We start from the raw sequence: 8299 nt of genomic DNA on the forward strand, positions 1-8299 counted from the left end.
ATGCTTAATCATGCCTCTGGGAAACTTAAGTTGTTCTGATTATAAAGTCCAGACACCACCGTCTACTAAAGAGCAGCCTGCACTCAGTAGGTGCTTAATGAATATTTAATGATCAACTATTATGTGCCTGACCCTGTGTTAAGTTCTGGGGCTACGATAGTGAGATAAAAAGGACATGGTCTCTGCTCTAATGGAGCTTGTAATACGATGAGGGTGTCAGACATTAGTTCTACAAATGAGTGTCGACTTCCAAAATGAGATCAGTATTAGGAGAAATGGGAGCCCTGTCTGATGAGAGGGTACCACAAAGGAACTTAAACTGACTGGAAACAAGGAGATCAGGAAGGCTTCCCTGAAGATGTGAGAACTGGGTTGGGATCTGTGGGTTAAGTAGGAGATTGCTGGATAAAAAGAGAGGGGGAGTATCCCAGGTTGATCAAGTAGCAAGAGCAAAAGCCAGTGGGAGGAGGGAACATGGTGTATTTTGGGGTACCTAAAAGAAGGCAGGCAACTGGTGTGGCCAGCACAGGCTGTGCTGTGGACCAGCAGGGCACAGCTGGGCTGAGGAAGCAGAGTAGGAGCTGAAATCCAGCTCTGCTTTTCTTGCCAAGTGAAAGCCCCCATGAGACGCTGCATCAGCTTAGAGGAAAGGGCATCTTTTTCCAACTGGGCTGTCCAGAAGGGGTGCCTTTATGTAATTCCCTGCAGAGTGACCTAAGTGCTAAGTAACATGACCCTAGTGGCTGCAGTATATCAGGGAAGAGGGAGAGTGAGGCCAGGGAAGGCTGGAAGGGCATCCAGGTCCAAACACACGGGACGAGGAGCCTGTGTTAAGGATATGAGCCTTTATGCTGAGGATGACGAGGAGCTAATGAAGGGTTTTAAGTGTGTATGTGTGTGATGAACAGATTTGCATTTTGAAAAGATCACTTGGGTTGTAGTGTGGAAAACTGATTAGAGGAGTATCAGAGTGGAAGGGGGGTATGGTTTTAGGCAAAAGATCATGAGTTTGGTGTTGGACTACTGAGTTTGATGTGTCTTGCAAGCATCCTAGTAGAAATGTCAAGTGGGTAGTGAACACAGACAAATTGCATGTATAGTATGCAGTTTCTTAGTTTTTAGTTGTCATACCCCTAGGTGTTGCCCCAGGGCGTGCAGCAACTTAATTTGTGGGTCAGCAGGGAAAGAGGAGGAAGCTAACTACAGGCAGGTCAGGGACTGGTAGTGTTCACACTGGTGCTAACACTGTCTCTTAAGTGATGGTGCCCAATCCAAATCTGTGTCGCAGTGAACAAGGGAAAGCTGACAGATTCAGTTCAGTGAATGGAAATCTCCAGCAAAGCTGATGGTCACTATTAGGTTGGTGGTGATACATTGATTCTCCTGGTGCAGGTAGTGGCAGAGCTTTAGACATTTCAGAGATGATTCTAGCCAGGGACCAGGGGTGGGTTGAACATTAAATATTCATCAAGATAAAGTTCAATTTATTTAGAAAAAGGATTGGGATTGGACAGATAAGTTGGAAAGTTTTAAAACAGATAGAGATTTAGGTCAGTGTGACAGTCCCAGAAGAGAATTAGAGTGCAATTCTAGAACTAGACAGAATCTAGCCATGGTCACTAGGAAGATAAGGTAAGCCACTGGGGGAGGAAAGCTTAATCTCAGTGGACCTTTAAAAGCTTTATGAGGTTTAGTCCTGGACCCACTGGGTATCCAGCTTAAGGAAGCAAGGCCAATTATAGACCCTCCATTGCAGGTGGGGCTGGGTCTCAAATAAGTTACGAGGATTGGTCAAGACAGGAACAGGAATGGGGCAAATCTGAATCTGTAATTTGGTCTGCAGTACCCATAGATGGGCAGGACTAGAGATGGCAGGGGTTCACAGCAATAAGATTAGCAACTTTTCGAATATAAACCTATCAATTATATCAACAGTGTTTCCTTTCTCTTTCAGGTCAGTTCCTAGACAGTCTAGTAGCTCTATTAATTCTGTATAGAGGAGCAAAACTGTGTGTAAATGTTTGTGCAGGTACATGTGTGTACATGCACACATGGGCTTTCTCTTCCTTAGCAGACTGGGATACATTCTTCATGGGTAAAGAGAAAGTTGAGGTCACCTAGTCTAGAGAAGAGAAGGCCAAGAAATAGAATCTTAAGTAGTCATTCAATCCAGCTCCTTATCAGCAGGCAAGACTTACGCCAAACTTATTACTATTAATAATAATGCCAGGCACTCTTTTAAACATTTTATATGAGTCAACTAATTTAATCATCACAATAACCTCGCAATACCTTCGAGAGATCAGTTATTATTGACCACACTTTTTAGATAAGGAAACTGACGCACAACTGAGAGGTTAAGTAACTTGCCCAAGGAACCAAGAGTCAAATCCGGACAGTCTACTCCAGACTTTCATGCTGAAAGTGATGAGAAAATCTACAAGTTCTCAAGGGCTGACTTACAGAAGTGGTTTAGAAATCCTCCAGATTCTAGATTCAGAATTGTGTGGGTTCAACCCTGCCTTCCTTTCCTCCTGGGAAAACTTGCAAACCTTGTAAGGAATAACTCAAGGTGGAGGATGTGGATTATTCCGATGTATGAGAAGTGAGCCTTGGAGGGGCTGAGGGACTAGCCATGCAGGAGGAGGTTATCTGGGTAGTGAGTGAGCCTGGCCAGGAAATCTCAGGGCTCTCCAGGCCACATCTCACAATAGGTGTTGGGTACACAGCTGCTTACACCCTGAATCCTCACTGCCAGCATCCCTGGTCCCAAATAAACAGATGTGGTCATGGCATCTGCATTCATTGCTCAAGAGGTAAAAGATAGTGTGTGTTGCATCATCATCATTATTATTATTATTATTATTGATTCAGGTCTTGCTGTGTTGCCCAGGCTGGAGTGAGTGGCACGATCATGGCTCACTGCAACCTCAAACTTCTGGGCTCAAGCAATTCTTCCGCCTCAGTTCCTGAGAAGCTGGGACTGCAGGGGCTGTAGTCCCATGGTGGCAGGGACTATACTACCTGCCACCATGCCTGGCTAAGTTTTTCTATCTGTTGTAGAGACGGGGGTCTCACTATATTGGCCAGGCTGGTCTTGAACTCCTGGCCTCAAGCAATCCTCCTGCCTCTGCCTCCCAAAATGCTGGGATTACAGGTATGAGTCACAGCACCCGGCCCACATTCATCTCTTTAAATAACAACCTCGGACCCTGTAGCACTGCCTCTATTCTTTCCAGAAATTTCTCTCCAAAGTGGATCACAGACTAACACTTATTACGACCTGTTTAGAGAGGATGAATAAATTACTTGGTGCAATTTAAACTACCAGGAAGGTTACAGGTACATAGTTTACTTATAGCATATGACTTCATCTGGCATAACACCCATGTCTGCCTTCTCAGTTTCAACCTGGTTTACTCCAGGCAAATAATCATTTTGCCCACTTTGATTCTAGAGAGAAGCAAAGTTCTGGGAAGTTTACTCCCTGAGCCAGCCCATTGGCAGAAGGGCTCCTGCCATTGCTTAGCTGATAGGTCTTTCCTTGTACCCCATCCCCCCACTTCCCAAATGCTTACCCTTTTTCTGGCAAGTTAACTCTAGGCAGCAGCATCTCCAAGTCCTACCTTCATCTGAAGAGATCAGATCACTTTTCTTTGATTGAAATAGGCATGCAATTCTGACAAACATATGACCTGGGAGAGGGATAAGTTTCTATAAGGCCATGTTGAGTGTCCATATTAGTTGTACTGAGAGAGCTTTTGCCCATGTGGTATTTCTTTTTATTTTGAGTTTTCCTCCTGGTTAGTGGGTTGGGATGAGAGGTGCACCTGGCTAAATTCAATCTTTATTTTCCTAAATCTTTTCCCAATCTTTATTTTCCCTAATCTTTCCTATTGTCCTAATCTTTATTTTAGGAAAATAAAGATTGAATCTAGCCAGGCACACCTCTCATCCTAATGAAATGCATTTGTCCATTATGTTTCAAAAGAGAGGTGAAATCTTCCTAGTTACTTGGAAGTCCTCTATTGGAGCCAAAGGCAACAGGTCCGAAGTGGGAAACTAGACCTAGGGCCATCTACTGAAAATCTTAGTCAGATAGGAAATCTTAGGCTGTGATGGGAATGAGGATGGTCATTCTCCTTCCAAAGTCCCATTTCCATTTTTCCCCTGTGTCTCTCTTTTAGATGAACAGACTTAATCAAAGATTGAGAGAGATGTGCTGGGATTAGATGCAGTTTGGGATGCAGCTGAGAAGTCTCATGCTTCATCTCTTCACTCCCAATATAAAAATCAAGGGAAATCCCATGGAGTGGGAAGAGATTCATTTGTCCCTTAAATAAACAAAACACAAAGCACTCAGGAATGTGAAAAGAGCTCTGAGAAGATACAGTTGTGAGGGGCTGCACGTGTAGCACCCAAAACATTCCTTCTGGCCAGGCGCAGTGGCTTACGCCTGTAATCCCAGCACTTTGGGAGGCCAAAGCAGGTGGATCAGAGGTCAGGAGTTCGAGACCAGCCTGACCAATATGGTGAAACCCCATCTCTACCAAAAATGCAAAATTAGCCGGGTGTGGTGGCACGTGCCTATAATCCCATCTACTTGAGAGGCTGAGGAGAATCACTTGAACCCGGGAGGTGGAGGTTGCAGTGAGCTGAGATCGCGCCACTGCACTACAGCCTGGGCAACAAGAGAGGCTCCATTTCAAAACAAAACACAATAAAACGAAACAAAAACATTCCTTCTGAGTTTATCCCTTTATCCCGGTCATTCCTGACACTCAATGGTCCATTTGGGCTCAAGACAGAAACAAAGGGAATTCCTTCTCCAGCTTCCTTGAGTTATCTAGAGAAAGGCTGTTCTAAAATTGAGAAAAACTAAAATGAAAATGAAGAAAATACACAAATTCACAAGCATCTGCAGGCTTAAAATAAAGGTATTTGTATAATAAGCGATACTAGTGATTGGGCAGGGAAGCCCAGCTTCACTCCATATGCTGTCTTTTGGGGTCTGCCAGAGGCTCCCTCTCTTAGTTCTGGAGCTGTTCCCCTTCTGACCATGGAGATGAAATTCTAGTCAGGTAAATGTCTGACACTCCCTTATGGCTATTAGTAAAAAGGTGAGCTACTGTCCCATCCCCAAGGAACGGAGTGCCCCTTAACTTTCTTCAGGACCCCACCTATGAGGAGCAGATGTGAACAGTCCAAACACACCATCTGCTCACTGAGGAGAGGGGTGCAAGGGCTTTTTCTTCCTAGGACCTTTGACAAATTCTGGCAGTGTCCACAGCACTGCAAAACAAAACAAGAGAAAGTTCGAGCTCACGCTGCCAGTCCAGTTTATTTCAGTTTCTCCTTTTCTGCAGGCATCAGGTACATTATAGACAGGGAAATTGCATTTCAGAAATAGCACCTGTCGGAGCTTGGCAGGCAACACCCCCAGCCCCCGTCAGCACCAAATGGTTTTAATTAACTTTGGACACTTCCGCGCCTCACACTTTATTTCTGAATGTTATTGAAAGTTGTCAGAACTTGTCTCACTTTTTTTCTTTTATTATTAATGTGTAAATACAATGCCTCAGGAGTGTTACTAAAACACAGAATCTAATCCCAGGAGATTAATTTATGAACGCAGCATAGGGTGAAGTTGCATCCTGGCGACTGCAAATTGATGTTGGTAAGAGCCACAAACATCGGCCTCTCCAAACCCGCGGGGATCCAGATAGCCAAGGGGGCTGGAGGCAAGGAAGGATGGATGGTGGGGGGAGAACTGGATTCTGCCGATTTTTGAGACACCCCCAGGCAGTAGGACCTTAGGTTCCTCTTGGTAGGACAGATGCGAGTAAGGCCACCTTTCTCATCTGATCGGGCAGTGTCCCCTCCAAGTCCATCCATTAGCCAAGTCCATGGGTGTTTATCGAGCACTTATGCCACATCAGTCTGTGCTTGGCTCTGTGGGAATCAAAACAAGCAAAGCAGTAGTTACTGCTTGTGATGACCTTATCTCTGTGGGGCTGGTGGAGGGAGTCAAACATAGGCATTTGAAACTATTGGAGAGCAAAGCTAGACTCAAGCAAGTATGGGATTGTGTGCAGCAGATTTTAAGTGCACAGTTCTGGTGGGTAGGAGAGTCAGTGTGGACTGGAGTGATCACGTAAGTCTGGGGCAGAGGAGTTGCTGGATGGATATGCTGATCTCTAGCACAAGGCAGGGGAGTTGCGGATGGGGAGTTGAGGATGGGGCGCCCAGGGTCCTTCCTGCAGATCAGGGCAGCTTGGCTATGGTCATCTTTATTTCCTCAAAGGAGCTTAGGCCAGACAATCTGCCGGGAACATGGGGAGAGCTCATCTGTTTAGACGCTGTGCTCTAGGCAAGCTTGAGAAAACATCTGTCCATCCTTGTCCAAAGCAGGTAGCTAAGGACCCCTGGCAGAGGATCACTCATCCTGGGAGCTCTGAGCACCAAGGAGGCAAGCCCTCAGAATGTGAGCGGTGGTTCTCATTGGGGAAGAGAAGAGGGGCTTGTCCAAAGCCAAGGGGAGAAGCTGGGGCAGGGTTAACCTGCGTCTTGGGGCTCGGCTGAGCAGGCTGGGCGCCTGGCATGGGGGGTGGGGGCCTTCCGTTTTGAGAGTCTCGGTTTTTTCTGCGACCAGGGCTGGGTGGCACCTCGTGGTCCGCAGGGATACCTGGGTTGCAGGCTGGGGGTTAGCTCCTGCCGACTACTGGAGTACGCTGGGGGTCCACCCCGCCTCCCTGCGTCGCGTTCTCCACCCTCGCATCCCACCTGAGTTTCCCGCCTCTGCATCACGGCCAACCCCTTCACGCCTCTTCCCTGGGCGGGTTGGGTTAGGGGCCTGCGCAGACCCCCAGGGAAGGCCGGAAGTCGCCAGAGCTCCTCTTCTCGCGGCTGAGGGAGGGTCTAGGAGGTCAGAAGAAGGCAGCTGCTCGGCTGAGCTCAGGCCAGAGCGAGAGCAGCTGGCGGCGCTGGACCAGCGCCAGGGCAGGGCGTGGGTGGACAGAGGGCTCTCCCCTTCCCTCCCTCCTCCAGTGAAGGTACCAGAAGAGATGGCGGCCGCTCCGCCGAGTGTCATTACAGCGGAAGCAGCGGAAGCCGGCGACAGGAGCGGGCCCGAGAGCCGGCGGCCGGTGTCCTGCGCGCCCCTCTCCCCGCGCCCCGCCGCCGGTCATCAGTGTCAGCGCCAACGGGTCCCGGGGAGCGGTGCCAGGGCGGCAGCGGCGGCGGCCGGGTTGTCAGGAGCACAGCGGAGCCGCCCTCCTCTTTGGGAGGAGCAAAACAACCGCTCACTCGCCTACTGCTCGGGCTCCTTCTCCCCTTCCTTTTCCCAGCGCTTCTCTCCCACCCTCGGCGGGGTCCGCGGAGACAGCCAGGCAGGCGGAGGCTGCGCCCTCCTCGCACCTCCACGCCCACGCCCCCGCAGCCTTCCCTTTGGACCGAAAGATCTGCGTCCACACCACCCCGCACCCAGGGCTCGTCAGGCCTTGCGGAAGTTTGCTGAGGGTCCTCACAGGGGGTTTAGGAGAGGAAAGGGTGTGGGCTGGAGGGGCGGCGGTGGGAAGGGGTGGTAGACGCCGCCTGGAAAGGGAGAGCTTTCCCTTTCTAGAAATTCAGAACGAAGTTAGTGCCCAGTCCAGCTCCTTAGCAAACGGTGTATTTCAGCTCGAGTTTCCTTCCGGGGTTTGGTTGTGTGTGTGATCTCCCAGATGGCGGCACGGTTCAGATCCCATGCTCCCTCTGTTCCACAGCTGCCAGAGACCGACTCAGGGATTCCGGGCTTTTTGGAGGAAGGTCAGACCACAGCCTCCTCTCTCCTGTTCTCTTCTCCCCTCACCGTCACCCGCTGGCCACCCCACTCTCTGCACCCCACCATGCATACATACTGTAGCCCTAGCCACTAATTAGTCCACGGGTTGACTCGGTGTGCTGGTGAGAGTAACAGCAGGCAGGGGGATGGGGAGGTGCGGCGATGCTGCGCGCATAGTAGGTGCTGAAAACATGCAAGGCCACGGTGCACATAAGCTAGACAGCGTCCTTGGTCCTCCTGGGTGCTGGGGGAGTGAGATTCAGAGCAGCAGATCATCAGGGGGGTAGACAGAGGTCATGTCTCCAACAGCTCAGCCCCATTAGCAGGACTGGTGGGAGGCAGCCAGTGCTTTTGAGGGCTCAATCCCTGCGATTGAAGGGCTGCTCTTTGGAGCTGCTGCCAAACTAATCTCAGGCCTGCAGCCTTGGGCCTTTCCTTTAGTCTCAGCCCATTTGCTGGCTCGGCCCTTCAGAGGAG

At 49.4% G+C, this 8299-nt stretch overlaps 1 long non-coding RNA gene across 1 annotated transcript; it reads right to left on the reverse strand.

The window, feature by feature from the left end:
• Positions 1-5319: 5319 nt before the first annotated feature.
• LOC108300549 lies at positions 5320-7840 on the reverse strand. Its single transcript, XR_001823484.2, has 3 exons — positions 7094-7840; positions 6686-6918; positions 5320-5952 (listed from the first exon to the last, which is right to left on the reverse strand). It is a non-coding gene; the product is annotated as an uncharacterized LOC108300549 (long non-coding RNA).
• Positions 7841-8299: the final 459 nt, after the last annotated feature.

This window comes from Cebus imitator, unplaced genomic scaffold, assembly GCF_001604975.1.
Source record: "Cebus imitator isolate Cc_AM_T3 unplaced genomic scaffold, Cebus_imitator-1.0 Scaffold28, whole genome shotgun sequence".
In the NCBI taxonomy this organism is placed as follows: domain Eukaryota; kingdom Metazoa; phylum Chordata; class Mammalia; order Primates; family Cebidae; genus Cebus; species Cebus imitator.